Raw genomic sequence first — 20,964 nt, forward strand, 5'->3', positions numbered from 1 at the left:
TAATTTTCCTCTTTCGACTTCTGCATAATAAAATTGACTGTCCAGCGCTGTTACAAAATATATTTATTCAAGTCTCTTCCCTCAAAACGCGTGCAAATATAATAACACATTCTTTTGCCGGAAAGCAAGGATAAATATACTGTATATGTCACCTACTTGGAGAATTAGTGCTGCTTACAGTGCAATAAGTAAAGAGAATGTGTTTTTGAATATATTCAGTAACAAAGAGCGTCACTTCAGGAACCAAGTTTTGGAAATCCTATGGTTCATGGCTTATTTATACACTTAATGTATTTTATTTGTCTTGCCTTGTTATTATGTATTTAGTTATGTTGGACATAAACAATAATGTTAACCTTCTGTAACTGGAGTTTTACACGCTGTTGAGGGTACAAATACAAATAAACAAACAAATATCTTTTTAAAAAGTTCGAGTTTGTTAGGAAAATTGCGAATAGGTGAAGCATTTAAAAATATATATAAGAAAGATATATTCAATCATCCGATAACCTAGAAGATAAGGCCAGACTTCTAGCTACATCATCTCCAGAAGCAGGCGCTTGGCTCCATGCTATCCCGTCACCTTCTTTAGGATTACATCTTCCCAATGACAGTTTTCGAATTGCCAGTGCACTGCGTTTGGGAGCAGATGTGTAGAAGTGTCGTAAACAAGAAGGGCCTTCACGGACTGTCCTGTGCCAACAGTGAGGGCAGACATTCACGCCACTCCAGTGTGTACGACATTATCATGATGGCACTAATTTCAGCAGGCGTTCCTTCTATATGTGAACCGTTGGGATGCAGTCGTGTAGACGGCAAGAGGCCAGATGGTATGACCCTAATACCGTGAAGAAAGGAAAAGCACTTCTATGGGATTTTACTTGTTCCGACACCTTCGCCCCTTCAAATCTGCATTCTTCCTCAGCACAAGCTGGCAACGTGGCTGCTCGTCGGGAAACAGAAAAGCGCAGGAAGTATAGCAATTTACTCGACAAATATCATTTTGTCGGTATAGCTGTCGAATCGGGTGGTTCATGGGGTCCCGAAGGCCTTAACTTTATAAAGGAAGTTGGTCAGCGCATTTATTTATCATCAGGAGACGCTAGAGCAACCTCTTTTCTACTGCAACGTATCAGTATGGCAGTACAAAGAGGGAACATTGCATAAGTTTTGGGAACGCTACCCTCTGGTAAGGAACTGGAGGAGATCTTTTGTCTGTAATCTCGGCGAAGGTTTGAGGATGCCGTTGCGAGGCTTATCACAATAACGTGTATTAATGGATAATTATATTTTGATATTCTGTAAAATGTAAATTGTGCACTGTTGAAGGAATGTAAACTTTTGTAGTTTTGCCAGCGGACTTAATGCAAAGTGGGTTCTGTGCGTTAACGAAAAAATTTTATAGTTGAAAGATTAATAGCATCAATGTTTTTGTACTGAAATTAAAACAATTGTGTGTTATGAAAAGGGAAACATTTGCATGACGACAGTACCGGTACTACTATTGTTAATTGTCCATAATTGCAAAGTTGCTATGAGCTATAATTCATTAATATATTTTGTATTTTATATCTAAATTATTTGTAAAAAAGGAAAATTTAAGAAAGGAAATTGAAAAAATGAAATGAAATTTTTGAGTTTTACGTCCAATTGTTATGCCGTTAGCCTAAAGGAGACGATGATGATGAGAGATGAATGAAATGGTGGAATGAAGAAAGTAGGAGGAAACGGGAGAACCCCGAGAAAACCCACGATCACGGTGTTTGTCCACCACACAGTTCACTTGGCGGGAGCAGTGTTTGAACCCGGGACCCCAAGCGTGAGAGGTGAACGCTCTACCACTGAACCACCGCGGCCCCATATTTAAGAAAGGGTACAGGCCAACACACTAAACTTTCTCGTTCAAATTTCTTATTGTGAACCATGCTAGGTTGCAGCTATCACTGACATCTTTATTTGAGAAAGGCGTATAAAATAATGTGCTTTGAAACTCTCTGTTGGAAGAAACTTCACGCCCAAAAGTAGCACATCCATTGAGCATATTTTCGTTAGAAATAAGTTAATGCCATATATTATAATTATTAAAGAAATTATTGTATGTGAACTATGAACAAAGGCGTATGAGTAATTTCTGAGAAAATCGTCAAAAAAGTCACTCTCAAAGAACAAATCTGCACCTGGAAGGCGAAAGGGAATAAGTCAAAATCGCTAATCACTTTTCACGAGAGAGGTTTAAAGACTTTTTAAAAGTTCAGTCGCCTATATCTATGTTTGTATTAATGATATAACGTAAAACTTATTCAATAACATACTCGGTCGTATACAATGCTGCAGATGTGTTTTTCTTTCGGATACTTATAGTAACATTCTTATATAATAACCAAAAATATAACTTATTACGTTTAGCCATTTTTTAGTTATTAGTTACTAAGGGAGACGAGATGTTATAAGTCATCCTAAGAATATAACATATTGTAGCAGGACTCGATTTTCGAGGAAAATAATTTGTATATTTTGATTTTATTTTATGTTTATGTCACGAAATCAGTTATTAAGGTTATGGGAATTAAATGTTGTATATGTGAGTAAATGCAAGCTGCACAATCTTGCTAATGTTTGTGTCAGCAATTTATTGTAAACACATGTGTATAAGAATGTCATCGTTGAGAGTCTGGCAATGTAGGAAGGAAATGTTGACAATGTGTCTTTCCTCACATTAGCCAGATTCTAGAAATTGTATAAAGTGAATCTGTAGGATTTCACGAATTTCATGAGATTACGGATGTACAGAGAATTGCTTAGAATCGGGAAATCAGAACGTGTCGAGGATTGCAATTTTGAGTTTTGACACATGGAAGGAATTTGTCTCTCCATGTGAAAACGGTGTTGCACGTGCTGCAGCAGACGAAAAAGCAGACGACGGTGGTTGGACAAGGCCAAACAAAACCGGAGGACGAGAAGGTTTTGAGAGAGTCTTGAGGAGAGTTCGAGGAGACAGTCTAGGAGAATCTATGATCAAGTTACCGTGATCATTCTTGGGTTCGAGTTTGGAGAACCAAGTTCTATTTGAGAATCAGCCAGATGAGAGAAGGAGAAAATACTTTATATTCCACAACAATCTAACTACGCAGAACATCACGCAGAGAGTTGCATTTGAGAGGAGCCATACCTCAATGCTCATATTTGTCTTCCACCAGCAAGGAGATTCAGCTTAAAGGAGCCGAGTTCAACGCCAGAACGACGTGGGAATACACCAGTTTTATCCAGGTATGTGTGGCACCGAGTCAGAATTCAAAAGCTCAATACTTGATCGTTCTGTACCCGTCTGGCAAATGAATCTTAATATCCGTCATAACTAGCGTTCTGAAATCTTACAGTTCACTCATAAGTATAACGAAATACAGTGTTTTTATTTTAATGAAGTGGACGTATCTTTATTTAAATTATCCCCAAATGAGAAACCTCTCGCAAGTTAATATCAGTGTTTGTCCCACTCATTCTAGATGGTGAGTGGAAGGCGCCTAGTTGCACTCAACTTTGCATCCCCAATTAGGCACTGAGTGGCTAGATTGTCATGGTAGGAGATGCTGTGTTTCGATTCTAGTCCAGTAGATAATTAAATCCCTCCCATCCCTCCAATGGTGGAGACATGCTGGTGTCTTACGCTTTTGTAACGGTTTCAGTAGATTCAAATAATTAAACCCTCCTTTCCCAACCATATTTTTAAATAATATTATACTACGTAACTAAATCCCACCCTTCCCACCCTCTCTACGATGAAGTGTAATTTTAAAAATTGTGATCGTATTTTCTCGAATTAGGTTAAGGTATTAAGTTATAATGTGTTAATTGATATAGTGAATTTAAGGTTTTGCAATAAGGAAATAGTTATCCGATTCTCCCGACAAGTTGATTAAGTAGCTCGAATATACGTGTTATAAGAATAAATAAGTTAAGTAATTAATAAGTAAATGAGTAACGAAAGTATTCGTACGAGAGCACAAAAAGCGGCAAAAGGAGTACAGGTCGGAAACTTGTTTAAGATTGCAAGTTCAAGTAAGAAAAAGCAAGAAAGTGCGAAACCAAATTTGAAATTAGGACCCGTCGAGAATTTTCCGTCCAGTCCTATAGCAAAATCATATACGGAAGATTTTACATCAATATTTCCATTTGAAAGTAGCGTAGTTGGTAATAAGCAGTCGAGTAGTACAAAAGAAGATAAAATGGCGACAGGTGTAACATTTTATTCCGATGTAAACAAACTTCCGAAGTTTGACTTGAAGACAGATAGCGATATAATTGGTTTCTTTGATGAGTTTGACGACGCGTGTCAAATGGCAGGCGTGAGTGAGGAAAAGAGAAAAGAGCTATTGCCTAGTGTATTCAAAGGTAATGGGAGACAATGGATGAAGGTATTTTTAAAGAGAAGGAATGTTAGCGAAACTAGTTATAAGCAATTACAGAAAAGCATAATCGAAGAGTTTACACGTACAAATGTAACATTAGATATAGAGGAACGTATAAGAGAAAGGTTGCATCTCGAGGATGAGCCTATAATAAATTACGTGTATGATATGCTAGTTTTGTGCGAAAGATTAGACGCCAACATGGATGACAAAAAGAAAATAGGGATAATTTTAGGTGGTCTTCAACCATATTTCATGGAACGAGTAGGAACTAATTCCTATTCGACAATTGATAAATTTGTAGAGGATCTTCAGAAAATAGAGAAGAATAAGTGCAAAGTAGAGAAACGCGTTAAACGGGAAAACGGAAAGGTTACTGTCAAAGACCTTTTAAAGAAAATGAGAGAACAAGTAGAAGAGGAAGATAGCGATGTAGAAATTGACAAGTTGTTGTTAAAGAAAGAGATTAAAAATAAGGAAGACGTAAAAATTAAGCAAGAACCAACGAGTATTACTCAATTGAGTGAGCTAGAGAAGAAAATAGAGAAATTACAGTTGACATTAGCTGCTAATTTTCAAGACCGAAATAGTAGAGAAGATAAAAGCGGTAGTGATTCGAAGCAACAGAGGAATAATAGTAATAATTTTAGAGGAAATAGAAATTTTCGGAATGGAGGACGAAATTTTTATAAGAATAATGGAAATAGGAACTGGAATAGGAATAGTAATAATAATAATTATAATAAGAATAGAGGTTCTAGCGGATACAATAATGGAAGAGGATTTAGAAATAATTGGCGTAATAACAGAGGTGGAAGGAAGACAAGTTTTTGGCAACAAAGAGGGAATAGTTGTTGTGCGAATGGTGTTAATGGTACATCATGGTGCCAAAATCATAGCCAAGTATATAGTCCAGTACAGTATGTTCCAGTAGTACCGAACCAGATAAATGGTACAACTTATTATCAGGCTACAACTTCAAATAATTTAAACTAGGTCAAACTGTAAATGAGAGAGGCACATTTACAGGTGGTAAATCAAAAGTTAGAGAAATAGTAGCCTCTACGTTAACTGATAATAATATGCTCTGTCCCGATAGAAGTAGATGGTAGAAGTCATAAGGCTTTGATTGATACAGGATCGCAGATATCTATTGTAAATGAAAAGCTAGTCCCACCTAGTGCGAAGGTAATCCCTAGACCAACAAGGATTCGTGGAATAACACAGAATGTGTTAGTAGTAAATAAGATCGCTGTGATTAGATTTAAAATGGCCGGACAGACATTTCATTTGGAATTTCGCGTAGTTAAGGATTTTCCGTATCAAGTTTTGATCGGGAATGATTTTCTACAGAGTCAAAATTGCCAAATAAATTACGGTCAGAATAAATTGACATTGCAGAGATTTGGAAAGCCAAGATTAAGGAAAAGGGAAGAACAGGAATCTGTGACTGTGTCTGATAATGCGGCATTAGGAATAAAACATTGTATTCGACCAAGATGGGTATTAGGTCATAAGGTACGGTTGTTACCTAGGTCTAAGACTACTGTGGAAGTGAATTTGGTTAGTTCTTGGAATAACAGGGAATACTTGTTAGAACCGGACAGGAAGATAGAAGCCCAATACAATGTGTTGATTCCGCGAGCACTTTTATCGGCTGAAAATAACAAGATCGAAATTATTAATCCATCTAATACAGCAATTTTATTAACACCAAATGTAACGCTAGGAAAAGCTGAAGAATGCGTGGATGAAGAACAATTGAAGAACGAAGGATTATCAACCGAAGATATAGATAGTATTTTAAGATCTCGTAGAAATTTTGATAAATCTCGATTGAAATTTGGGACCGAAACGAAACCGGAAATTAGGAATAGAATTGAGAGTTTGTGCTATGATTTTGCGGATGTTTTTGCATGGCAGGATGACGAATTAGGCCAAGTAAAACATTTTGAGCACCACATCGAGTTAGAAACAAAAGTACCATTTAGACGACACCAATATCCAATTCCCATAGCGTTAAGAGATAAAGTCAAGGAACAAATTAACATTTTGTTGAGACAAGGAATAATTGAAGAAAGTTCAAGCGCTTACAACTCTCCGATGTTGTTTATACAAAAACCGTCAGGGGGTATTCGTGCAGTTTTGGACTGCCGTTTTTTGAACAAATGCGTCAAGCTGCATAGCATTGCGCTGCCTCCGATCCATCAAATTTTAACGTGTATGGGAGGACATAAATATTTTAGTATTTTAGACGTAAAATCGGCTTATCATCAAGTGCCTATTTCTGAGGAGTCACGGGAGTATACTTCATTTAATATACCAGGCGTAGGAGCTTATCAGTATCGTGTTCTTCCGATGGGTTACTTACAATCGCCCGCTATATATACAAAAATAATGGCGATGACCCTGGCAAATGTAAATCCAGAGTCAGTTTCCTATTATATGGATGATGTATTTATATATACGAATAATCAGGAGAAAATGGTAGATGTACTTCAATCAGTTTTCAAAAGATTAAGACATTACGGACTCAAACTATCTGTAGAAAAATGTCAGTTCATAGAAAGGAAAATTTTGGCTCTTGGACACATTGTCAGTGACGCAGGATACGAGGTTAGCCCGAAGATAATTCAGGCGATAAAAGCATGTAAGGCCCCGAATAATGTAAAGCAGTTAAAATCTTTTCTTGGTTTAACAAATTATGTTAGAAAATTCTGTAAGGACTATGCCAAAATCACATCAGCGTTTCAACCAATTTTGAAAAAGGGTCATAAGTTCGAATGGAATGAATCACACCAGCAGGCGTTCGATCAATTAAAATCAGCACTACTGAATGCACCATTACTAGCTCCATTTAGGGAAGATTTGGACACGAGAGTGTACACAGATGCATCGACTAGTTCGATTGGTGGAGTTTTAATGCAAAAACAGGCTAATGGTGAATGGACACCAGTAGCGTACTACAGTCGTGTGTTACGTCCACAAGAGAAGACCAGACACATAGTGGAATTAGAAATATTGGCAGTGATAAGTTCTTTAAGAGCATTTAATTATTACTTGTTCAATAAAGAATTTGAGCTGTACACCGATTGTAAGGCATTAAAGTATTTGCAAACGTCACCTAAATTAGCTCCGAAATTGGTGAGATGGAGTTTGGACTTAGCCCAATATAAGTACACACCGGTGCATTGTCCTGGAGAAAAGAATCCTAGTGATATTTTGTCCAGGAACACAGACATTGAACCAACGGTAGACGATATTGAGTTAGAAACGTTGAAGGTGAATTCCGAAGATCTCCAAGTTAATTTGACTTTCGATAAGGACATTGATGTTGGCGACTTACAGAGAAAGGATTCATTTTTCGGACCGATCATGCATGCAATAGAACACCCAGAGGATGCTGATGTAAAAGCTGAGAAGCAAGCCCGATGGTATACAGTAAAGGACGATAGGCTTTATAGAACACAACGAATGGCAGGTGGTACAAAATTATTATTATGTATTCCTTATGCGTTAAAAGAACAAGTATTCAAGAACCTACATTGTTCGGTATATGGTGGCGGACATTTTTCTTACACGAAATGCTATAGACGTGCATTAAAATTAATATATTTTCCGAACATGAAGAAATTTTTCATGGAGAAGATAGCAGAATGTATAAGTTGCCAGATACAGAAAAGAAAGACAGGAAGAGTACCATTTCACGCGCAGACGTACCCCTCTTATGCTCCATTTCAGTCAGTTGTGATGGATGAGGTTGGTCCTTTTAAATTGTCTCGTAACAATAGAAATAAGTACATTCTAGTGTTTGTAGATAATGCAACTAGATTTGTTATCGCTAGAGCGGTACCCGCAGTAACGGCAGAGATCGTTGCGAGGTAATTTTCGAAGATCTGATTACGAAACATGGAGTTCCAGCTCAGCTCCATCTGGACAGGCTATCATCTCATCGCAGCCGAATAGTGGAAGAAATGGCAGATAAATTTGGAATGCAATTGCATTTTGCGAATACAAGCGCCCATTATTCTATAGGAAGTGCTGAAAGGGCCATTGGCTCATTACAGCAAGTAATGAAGCATTACATTGACAAGGATTTTTCAAACTGGGATGAGATCTTGCCAAGTTTGATATTTACTATTAATACGCAAGTGCATGATGGTACTGGGTACCATACTATCTATTGCATGGAGTCGAACCAAGAACGTTTCTTGAGCAGGACCTAGACATTCCTTGCGAATACGTCGACAATGAGGTGAGACTTCAGAGCATAAAAGAGGCACGCCAGCTAGCGTACAAAAATTTGCAGAGAAGATTTAGATCTCAGAAGAAGCAAATAGAGAAAAAGTTTGATCAACCGAATTTTGAAATTGGTCAAAAAGTGTTAATACGGGAAATGCCAAGAGCAGGTTTGCCCGCATGTTTTGGTAACCGTTACAATATTAAAGGGGTAATAGTGGACAAGATAAACAATAATTCATACAAGGTACAGTATGAAACGAAAAATGGTGAAAAGAAAAGTGACACTATAGACTTAAGACGTTTAAAATTATTTGTAGAAAGTAAAAATGGTGAAAGGTATGGTGAGACAGATCAAACATCAGATGGTGATGAGTAAAATTTCGATTTGGTGAAAAAAAAAAGTTTAACATAGGGTATAATGTAACTATGGTACAAATTGGGTCTACCGATGAAGTGTCAGAAAGGGGGCACTTTCTCAACCAAACCCTAATCCCGAGATTGGAGGAAATGCTAATCTCTATCAGGAAATTTCCCGAATCGATAGACACTTTTTGAATTATAGTTACTAGAATTGTGAATAAATAATAAACGTATGGAATGTAAAATTAAAAGTATTGATTAAAATCAGTTGATACCTAGAAAGTAAAATAAAATATAAAATACATAGAAATAAATAAATTGTTGACAGTAGGCTAAAATACAAAAAAAAAATAAAATAAAATAAATGAACAGTAACAGGAAATTAATATTAGGTTTTACTAATTCCAGAATTTTATTCAAGACTGAAAAGTAAACATTAGATTAATGGAATATAACTATAATGAAAACAACATCGACTTATTACTAAAAACGCCAATTGTTTACGAAAATACTGTATCAAAAATGTTTAATGTAATTTCAATGGGTTATCTAACTAACAATTTTAGAACTTACTATAAGTTACCGGAAGTGGTATACTTAGCCAATGGAATATATCACACACTAGATCGATCGAAATGTGAATTCAAGAGTTTCTTGTATTTTTGCGAGCAGATATCATTGGATGATGCAGCTAAATGCTTGAACAATATTGTGTTCAATGGATCGTTAAGTGGTTGCGAACAACAAACAGAGAAATACCTAGGCAAGGTAGTGTACAAATATACTCATGCCGGAGTATTATACTCATCATTGGTAGAAGGATATGTGACTAAGCTAGGCAAACATCATGAAGTTACATCGACGAAGGTAAATTATGGGAACAATTGTTCGTACTTCATTGATTACAGTTCATTTGATAACCTAATTTTTGGAGAATTGGCGATTCCAACTAGAGAAGTAATAAGCGTAAACAATAAGCATTTAAGTTTGATAGGAAATTGGACGCTAAAGCAATTAAATTTTAGTATACACCATGAGGAACTCAACAATCTAGCTGAAAATTTATTAAAGCTGAAAGTGGATACCACTGTACCACTACTAATAATTAGAACGAATTACATAATGTATGTAATAGCAGCAATCATAGTTGTATTAATTATTTCAGTTATTGCATTAATAACGTTGTATTGCAGACTGTATAAATCAATAAGAAAATATAAAGTAGAAAATAGTGAACCATAATAATCATAATAATAATAATAATAATAATAACAATAATAATAATAACATTATTTAGGATCATATTGTATAAAAATTGTTTGTATTTCGTGAACTATTGTGAGAAAAGTCTAGAAAAGGTTGTAAACCAGTTCGTAAACATTGAAATTAAGTATTGGTAATTTTTGGAAATTTTGAAAAAAAAACAAAAACTAGGAAATCGAATGTAAACAAACATGGAAATATGTCAAAGTGTATTCAGATCATGCATTCCATACTCACCAAACAGCCATCACCAATAGTAAACACCATCACCATATGAAGGTATAAGGTTATGTAAACAAAGTCTATAGTCTATGATAGTCCATAATAGTCATACTACCCAAACCGGATAGGTTGTATTGTAATACGGTATACCAAACGATGTCCCATTTCCGTATAAAGTGTGAACGAAATGAAGAAATTGTGAAATAAGGATAGAAATAGATGAGAAATAGGTTACCTAGATGAATCTAGGATAGTGACATCAATCATTGATAGATAAAGTCTAAAAACATTCAAACATTCAAGAAGGGATAAGGAAAATAAATGTAGAAAGTAATAATATTAGTAATAACAACACTAGAAATAGTTAAAAATAAATAAGAATAGACGAAATAGTAATAGGTTACTATTATAGTAATAGTAGATAGTATATATGTATAAATACTACAAGTGTTTTATAAAATAGCGAATAATGAATTTTATATTGTATGGAAAAGGTGAATTAAAAGGTTAAAAGAAGCAAATAAGCATAGATAAAGCTAGAAATAATTCACAAATAGTGTTAAAGAATGTTTAGTGTATGTAGTAATAACGTATTTATTCATTATTTTTAAAAGTCCGAAAGTTTTTGTAAGTTTTAGAAAAGAAAAGAAAAGAAAATAATGTATTTTATTAGAATTAGTAATAATCAATCAATATGGATTGAAAAGAATCATTAAAAGTATTAATTTTATTGTGGAACGTAATTGGTAAACGATATGAGCAAGGCTCACATGTTATTTTGTATGGATTTGCGTCAAACAGCTTGAATACTCTGAGCAGCTGGAGGTAAGAATGAGAACTGAGACCCGCGCGAGAGAGTAGCTCCGCGAGAGGCTACGCTAGTCTCCACTCCAGGCCTCGAGCACATGGTAAACTCGAATGGTTCCGAGTGAACTCGAGCGGACACGAACAGGAGTCGCTTTATCCAGCCCCGTTGAGGCTTCCGCTAGCTTGAATTTCCATCCTACTCCGAGCGTAAATTAATATAATATATTTTTAGAAATTCAAGAAAAATTAGTATTTAATAAAATGAATGATATTTAACCACGTAAATGATTAAAATAAAGTTTAAACTACATAAATACGTATGAAATAAGTAATAAAAGCTTAAATATAGAGAGATATAGCGAGTATAATTTAATGCTATATTTATGGCAGAAAAAGAGTGAAAATATGAGTTTTTAAGTGTGAAACATAGTCTCCAAGTTATGGTTTGACAAACTTCACACATAGCTAAAGTTTCAACGGTCATGCACAACGATTACTAGGAAAGTAACAAGGGTGCTCGACACAGAAAGAACAAAATAAGACTGCTTCAAAATATGCGACTTTTAGAACGCAAAAAGTGAAGGCAGACACAAGATAGATGTTTTAATTATTTAATTAACTATAGTAAATGTAATTTTCTACGAATTTTAAGTAGGCCTATCCCGACTTTATCTATTTCTCGTCTATTTCAGATAATATCCGAAAGCGAAGGAAATGGACATCAATACAATATTATTATTAATATCAGCGTTAGTTTTAGGAAGTGTATTAGTTTTAATAGTAATTATTACATGTTATATTTTGTTAAAATTAAATAGGATAGAGAGAAAATATGAAAATAGTGTAAGAAATGGTAAAAATAATGTAAGATCAAACATAGATGTAGAAGCAAATGGTAGAGATGAGTCTGAGACTTACGCAGTTTCCCAAATATCACCAATTTATGCCACTATTTTTAATAAGAGCAAATCTACACTAAAAACTATCCCACAAAGCACTGATATCACTATTTTTAAGAATTTGCCAGATGGTAGTATAGCGGATTGTAGTAAGAGCACTGAAACTGAACGGGAAAACACACACTTGCACCACATCACTACAGAAGATGAGAAAGACACTAATACATCAATGGGACACTATAAATTCACGAAAACCGAAGTTTTCAACGGAAATTCCGACAAACACGGAAAAACTGAGTGCCCGAAAAACATGAAAAGTGAATACTTCTTTCCATGCGACGTAGTGGTTTTGTAAAATATAGTGTTTTAAAACTAATAATGTAATAATTGCTACGGAATATTAGCACTCGATGTTATCCAGTCAACAGTGACGCGTGAACAGAAAGGCAGGAAGTTAGGTTAACCTTGACAAACTTGATTGAAAACTGTTGATTTTGCAGTTACTATGCTGGATGTAGCTACAAGATATCCAACGCCCTGCGGCAGGATTTTCTTTCCGTTCATGTTAAAATGTCAGTGAATAAAATTTTGATGAAAATAAAACAATAATATTTTCAAGTTTTACAGTGCAAATGTGAATATATTAACTAACTATGTTCTAAAAACTATGTTACAAGTTTTTGTTTTAGATTTCCATTCACATAGCGGTGGAAATAAATGAAGTTGAACCATTACTGATACGGCCAATAAATTCATTGGTTGGCACGTATGGACAGACAGAGTAATGGAAGTTTTTGGTAACATGACACTCTAAAAGCGTTGTCGCTAGGAGAAGATAACTCAAGAGTACTTGCAAACTAACATATATGTAATTATGCACAATCATTCTTGACCAAATGTGATGAGCAAGTAGTTCTGCGAAAACTCACTAGATGTCATGAGGATATACTTTGCTACATTACATTTGAAGTTTTTGTATTTTATAATTATAGGAATTAAGAAAAAAAAAGAAGATTAAAAAATTCAAATATATATATATTTTTGAATAATTTTAGGTGAAAAAAATATTCATTACTATTTATATAATTATTCTGCATAATAATACATATTTTATTTTATTTTCAAGTTCATATTTATCTTTCAATATTGATTCAGTTTATATGATGTACAGGGTGTTTATGGAAAATCGCCCTCTTACGAGGTCTACCTTGGATTGCGAGGCAACCAAGTTTTTAAGGGGGGCCATGTAGCAGGACTCGATTTTCGAGGAAAATAATTTGTATATTTTGATTTTATTTTATGTTTATGTCACGAAATCAGTTATTAAGGTTATGGGAATTAAATGTTGTATATGTGAGTAAATGCAAGCTGCACAATCTTGCTAATGTTTGTGTCAGCAATTTATTGTAAACACATGTGTATAAGAATGTCATCGTTGAGAGTCTGGCAATGTAGGAAGGAAATGTTGACAATGTGTCTTTCCTCACATTAGCCAGATTCTAGAAATTGTATAAAGTGAATCTGTAGGATTTCACGAATTTCATGAGATTACGGATGTACAGAGAATTGCTTAGAATCGGGAAATCAGAACGTGTCGAGGATTGCAATTTTGAGTTTTGACACATGGAAGGAATTTGTCTCTCCATGTGAAAACGGTGTTGCACGTGCTGCAGCAGACGAAAAAGCAGACGACGGTGGTTGGACAAGGCCAAACAAAACCGGAGGACGAGAAGGTTTTGAGAGAGTCTTGAGGAGAGTTCGAGGAGACAGTCTAGGAGAGTCTATGATCAAGTTACCGTGATCATTCTTGGGTTCGAGTTTGGAGAACCAAGTTCTATTTGAGAATCAGCCAGATGAGAGAAGGAGAAAATACTTTATATTCCACAACAATCTAACTACGCAGAACATCACGCAGAGAGTTGCATTTGAGAGGAGCCATACCTCAATGCTCATATTTGTCTTCCACCAGCAAGGAGATTCAGCTTAAAGGAGCCGAGTTCAACGCCAGAACGACGTGGGAATACACCAGTTTTATCCAGGTATGTGTGGCACCGAGTCAGAATTCAAAAGCTCAATACTTGATCGTTCTGTACCCGTCTGGCAAATGAATCTTAATATCCGTCATAACTAGCGTTCTGAAATCTTACAGTTCACTCATAAGTATAACGAAATACAGTGTTTTTATTTTAATGGAGTGGACGTATCTTTATTTAAATTATCCCCAAATGAGAAACCTCTCGCAAGTTAATATCAGTGTTTGTCCCACTCATTCTAGATGGTGAGTGGAAGGCGCCTAGTTGCACTCAACTTTGCATCCCCAATTAGGCACTGAGTGGCTAGGTTGTCAATATTGTACAATACCATTTTATTTATTTCTTTAACTTAACTTTAATTGTCTTTATTTGTTTAGCTTTCTACATCTATTGTGACAAAGTTGTCATAAAATTACATTTACTTTTACGTGAATAAAATTAATATTTTAACTAACTGAAACATAACACAACAGAGATACCTGGAAAGAAACTATTCTAAATTTAAATCTTTAAATTTTTGTATAATACAAGTCCATTTCAATCACTTACAGCTCTTCTTCTTCTTCTGACTGAATAATGTCAGGGTCTGTGAATCTTACATTTGGGGACGACACCTAAGATGTGTAGAATCCATGATATATTGAATCTATTAGGGATAACAAAGACAGAAGACCTTTCTTCTTTTCTGGATTTATTGGATTAGGTCCTGAGTAGGTTGGACAAACCACTGCAGTGCTTCGCCAGTGGTTCCTCGTCGACGAAGTCCATTGTGAGAAATGTATCATCATCTCGAAGATTTGTTTTCTAGTAGACTACATGAAATTCCTTCTCGTATTTCAATCATCTTATTTCAAGCCACTTTACTTTATGTCCTAAAGCGTTGTGATGTCTATGGACAAGCAATGACTTTAGCAGATCTGAGAGTGAAAGAAATTTTGTCGTATCCATTTCCACAACTGTGAATGGCCTCTTTCCACAAGCCATTCTAACATATCATGTTCCTGCGGGACACGAATTTGAATATTAGAACTCTTTTTAGATTTCTTAATTCAAGCATGATCAGCATCACACTCTGGACGAATATGTCCAGGCTCCAAAAATGTATCATCTATTCTCTGTAAGCTTTTCTCTAGTTTAGTGCGAGGGTACACATTATGACAGTGTCAGAATACACAGTAATGCGTTTCACTGACTCAGTCAAATTCATTATGTATCCAAACATACACGACGTAATCTGATCGGACCATCTCTCTCGTATACCTTGGTGCCACATGTAACAAGTTGCTTTGTCATCATTAAGTGAATGAACAGCTAAATTGTTTTCTCATAGAAGGCTTTTGTAAAATAACACACTTGTATTTAAATTTGGAGTCTACAAGTATTACTGTAAGTCAAGTGTAACAACAACTAATTCTTCTCCACTTCTCTTGCATTTCTCCTTATCACTCCTCTTCATGTCATAAGCATATTCAGCTTCACGTTGATGATCAGATAGTTGCCTTTGAATATCGTCAGTCTCACTTGAGGAACAATATTTTAGTTTCACGTTAAGTGTGTCACAAACCTTACACGTATCAATTCTTGGTCTTTTAATTGAAAAAGATGAAAACTATTTACGCATAAAATTACGATAAAATGTGTATCTCACAGATTTTATATTTTCAGGACACTTAGAATTGTACATTTTATATATAATTTACTTGTTTCAATAGCTAGGTAGGTATTTCGTGCTACTTCTTTCTCGTCCATAATGCGACTCGCATGCAGGTAGTTTGTTAAAATGTTCACGACTGTCCTCAGATATTTTATTCGATGGAGTAGTGGAACCTCTTCTATCGGGAGATAATATTCCTGACGCTGATTTCTTCTCTATGTTTACATCATTGAAATACTTAATCCCAATAAAAAAGGTTTTACTGTAGCAGCCTTTGCACACTTGAGCTTTATTGCCACCAGGATTGCTTAAGAAATACTTTCAAGTCGCATTACGGTTTTGTGGATTTTCTATCCGAGGTCTTGAGCTTTCTTCTTGTGATAAGGATAGGAGATTTCCAATAAACTGAGTTTGTAAGTTGGGTCTCAAGTTTCCAAAAATCTTGAAAAATGGTCCCGAGTTTCTTTTCTAAAAATTTCTTGCAGCATCCGAAACGACACGGGAAAGAGGTATCCTCTTCTCTTCTGTGACAATAGTTAAACTATTCGAAATGTACCGCTGTTCTAAATTCTTCTTGTGCTTTGCTTCCTTTTTCGACATCCTTATCCTCTTTACTTGCCGATCGATAGACTGCTTACTACTAGGAAAATCTTCATCTCTTTTCTGTTGACTAAATGCAATATAAATGTTTTCTGTATCCTCGTATTTTGAGTTGACACTAAGCTCTTTATCCTTGCTGTGTTTGCTTTGCAACTTTAAAAACGGGTTGGAAGAAAGATACGTTTCTTAGTCTCTCCAACACTTTTTTTTATTTAGTTGTAAAAAACGTTTTCTTCCCTTAATGTTCTTTCGGTAAGAACTATAATCCGAAGCGCCATACGAAGGAGGAGGTTCCAAATAATATCGACACATGAACATGACGTGTAGCGATGTTGTAGTGTGTCGGAGTGACCAGAATATTTGCAGGTGAGGGTTGTGGCACGTCTAATACGCACAAGTCTTTCTTGTGTTGCGGGCAGTTGAACTATGGTCGTCCATACTGCTTGTGTGTGAAAAGGGAAAACATTCGTTTATTGATTTTGCCAGATTTGGGCCATTATTTGTTGGGGAACATATCCTGTACCCGGACTCTCACATCTACAAGTAAAGCTCTCCACAATTGCCGGTATAAGGTTTGGGGAGTGTATGTAGTAAGGGTAGCAACTCACCAGAATATTTCCATGCTTGAACAAGATTGGTGACATATGTAGGACATAAGTTGCCAAATCTGCAGAAAAGCGAATTCCTTGGTTGAGAGTATTAGGGCCAGAAACATTCGATCCACACCCGTGTATAGTCCATGTTGGGTTCAACGTCTTGATAAGCATCTAGCATGTATAATACTTGACTTTTAAGGCGAATGTTTACGAGTCCAAGGACCCTTCGGTGCGAGGAAGATAAATAGTGTCCTGAAAGAGGCGGAAGTAGCCTGCCAAAGAAACCACATAAATACAGATTCAATTTAGCGAGGGTAAACAGAAGGGAGGGGTAAGGTGCGCGCGTAGTACCAAAGTTTTGCAGCAACATACTGGTTGAGATATTGAATCATATGTATTATATGCAGACCGCGGAACCTTGGTAAGTATAGCATATGTTTAATCTGATTAACGATAGGACGCCAGACAGCATTCATTTGTTTACTTGCATTGCTATGAAAAGTTATGCCATGTACTGTTAAAGAATCAACCATTGGAATGTGAGTACGTGAATCAGATAAGGAGGGTAGAGAGAATCTGTGAAATGACAAGAGTTTGGTCTTGTGTTTATTGTATGCCAAGCCGGAGCACTGGGTGAACTCGTTAGTTATGCGGATGGCGGTTAGCATATCTTCGGGCTTAGTTCCAATTAAGTTCACGTCATCCGCAAATTTGAAGACGTGTAATTGATGATATTCCAATATACCGGGAGAGGTAATCTGAGTCAGGTCCCGGAGATAGGTATCTAGAACTATCACAAAGAGGATCGACGAGATACTATCGCCTTGGCTTAAACCACGTTGAAGAGCAAAAGGTTCGGAAAGATGACCATTGATCCGAACTCGACATTGGGCCGATTGGCAGAGTTGTCTTATGGCTTGTTGAAATGCAGGAGGAAATCCCCCAGGCGTCTAAAGTTTGAAGAAGAAACCCATGATCAACGCAGTCATATGCGGAAGAAAAATGTATGCCAAGGACCCCTGCTTTAATGCGCCGAATTTGCACGTATGCTATAAAATCCCGTAACGAACGTAACACATAATAGATGTTATATTTGGGGTGGCTGACTGCTTGGTATGGACTAATATACTTTTGTAATATGGGTTATAAACGTGCCGTCAGAATTTTGGTGAACAGCTTCAAATCGGTAGACACTAAAGTGATGGGTCTGTACTCTAGTACAGTATGGGAAATGGGATATTTCGGTAAGAATATTGTGATTCTGACGATACCGCGGATGGGGCCTCCCGTTAAATATGCATTAATCCTAGAACGGTCGGGCTGGGTCTGAGACCCATCTACTTATATTTCAAATAAAATTTTTAACTTAAAGTTAGCGGTTTGAGTTGTAACTTCCTATACCTTCCTAAATCGAACGATAAGATACGCTAATGTTGCAAACCAGTTTGATTTAATGTTAGTTTGCTTTTAATAGAGCTCTGAACCTTGCGTAGGTCTGTCAGACCCAGCCCGACTGTTCACGTAACTTTTTTTGCCAGTGTCAAGTATCTTGTACGAAGTTTACTTTTTATGTGACTACCTATTCCACATTTCCTGAGTGTGTATATACGAACAACAATTCAGTTGGTATTTTGAGCAACTTTAGAACATATAGGAACGTGTAACAGTTGCTGTGAGTGAAATTCATAGAATTTTATATGATGATGAAAATGAACTGGTCAATTCCGATTCAGATCCTGATTTTGAATTCTTTAGTGACCATGATAATAACAGTGAGTGTGGCGAAGAAGATGATAAGTGTGAAGAATTGTTACTACTTCCGCTGCTGAGAAATCTCAACTCACTCCGCCAGTAGATAACAATCTTGCCTAAAATGAAAACTAAAAACTTTACCCCCCTGAGATTCAGTACATTTGAACCTAGGTGGTGACTTCGGTTATGTTAAATAAACTTATAAATTTCCTTTACAATATTACTTACAAATAACAAAATGTGAGCAAATTTTCTTTTTTATGTATTTTTTTAAAATAAACTCATTTAAGTTACTAAGAAAATATGTAAACAATTACAAAAATATTTTTAAAAATAGGCGAAAACACCAGTTTTGAGCTGAAATGGTTTCTTTCTGCTTTACAAATACTTGTAATTACACAAAAGAACGTTTTTATTAAAAAAAAATATCGGTTACATATTAATTATGCAGTTTTATTTTCTTGGGTCTCTCATACCCAGCCCGACCGTTTATGAAACTTTTTTCCGAACGACCGTTGTAGGGTTAAACAACTTAACTAGGATATTTGAAAGAAAGGTCCAGTATTGTTTATAGAACGCATACGGCAGACCTTCATATCCAAGCGCACCTTTTCCTTTTGTTGCTGCAGGGCCATTCATATTTCCTGGGAAGTTATGGTGTGCATGGGATCATGACCCTCTTCCTGCGTAATCAGTTTGGGAATAATCGACAAAACTGAGTTGTAACATTGGTGTAAGAAGGTCGGGGTTGAACAAATTTATAGTAATACTCTCGAAAAGCGTTTAGGATCTGAATCGAATCACTAGTGATATCACCATTCAGGAGGCGGAAAGATACTATTGTAGCCTGTCTCCGCCGGTGCAACAGACGTTCAACTTTGTAAATAGTGACAGTTTCTTGGGCAATCCTATAATATGTGGTCTCATTAATAAAAGAAGGCATGAGTGTGGGAGCCTGGAGATTTTGTAGTCGTAGTTTGAGCTGTTCCACTGTGCGTTTATTCTGTAGTGAAGTGGCCACATATCATGCCTGACGCAATGCCTGATAGAGGAATTCAAACATGAACTGCCGATCGTGTCGTGTTTCGCGACCTTTGCCTTGGAAGAACCGAGAGATCTTAGGTTTAAGAATTGTCCAGCAAGAGGCGAGATCTGGAAAATATTGTTGCATCCGTTCCCAATAGGAATATTGTATTGCACCAGTTCCTCCCGATAACCGTCGTGTTGAAGTAATGATGTATTTAACTTTCTAGTATCCTCTCCTGCTGAGGGTAGGCAAGGGTTGATCCGTTTTTATGTGGGGCTTGAGCGCTACATGATCGGTGAAAGATGATATAATAGTCTGTGCGTCAATAATAGTGTGAACAAGTCAGGAGTGACATATATTTTGTCAATCCTACTTTTCGAATGTGAGGTACAATGAGTATAGATCCTCGGCGAGTTGAAAATAATGACAACATCACTTAAGTGTTAAGCCCACAAAAATTCAAAAAATGCGGGACAAGGGGGGGTAGAATTGAATCTGCGCTGGTTTCAGTGGTATTCCAATCAGCCATGATTACCATACGAGAAATATGAGGTGGCATTAATTGTGGCAAACTTTGACTATAAAATTCAGCCCGTTCCTTCTTAGCTGTATACCCAGAAGGAGCGTATAATCCGACGACCAGGTACCACCTGTATGACACAATGAATAATACGTCCGTCAAGAGAGAGAGTGAGATTGGTATGACCCAATCCTTTTCTGGTAAACATTCCTACTCCAGTGGTGGGTCCTAAATTAGCAAACACATCATAGTCCAGCATATTGTTAAATGAATCATGTATCAATTCTTGCAAACAAACTATATCCGGTTTATGGCATGTGAGAAATTGTTTTAAATAAGCTTTTTATCGTCACTACTTGCACGATTTTAATTTATAGTGAGAAAGGATAAAGAGTTTATCACAGTCATATAGAGGAAAATTTCATAGTAAAACACTTCTGTGCAATGTCGAGATCTATGTAAGTTTGTTCTACTAACATTTAATATGAGCTTTAAAACGAAAAAATCCAAAAAGCAAAAAATAACTTACAAAATCCATGGTAGATGTCCATGAATAGGCTAGGCACTGCAGGTAAAAGAATAC

This window comes from Thermobia domestica, chromosome 16 (genome assembly GCF_964235325.1).
Source record: "Thermobia domestica chromosome 16, izTheDome1.hap1.1, whole genome shotgun sequence".
Classification (NCBI taxonomy): domain Eukaryota; kingdom Metazoa; phylum Arthropoda; class Insecta; order Zygentoma; family Lepismatidae; genus Thermobia; species Thermobia domestica.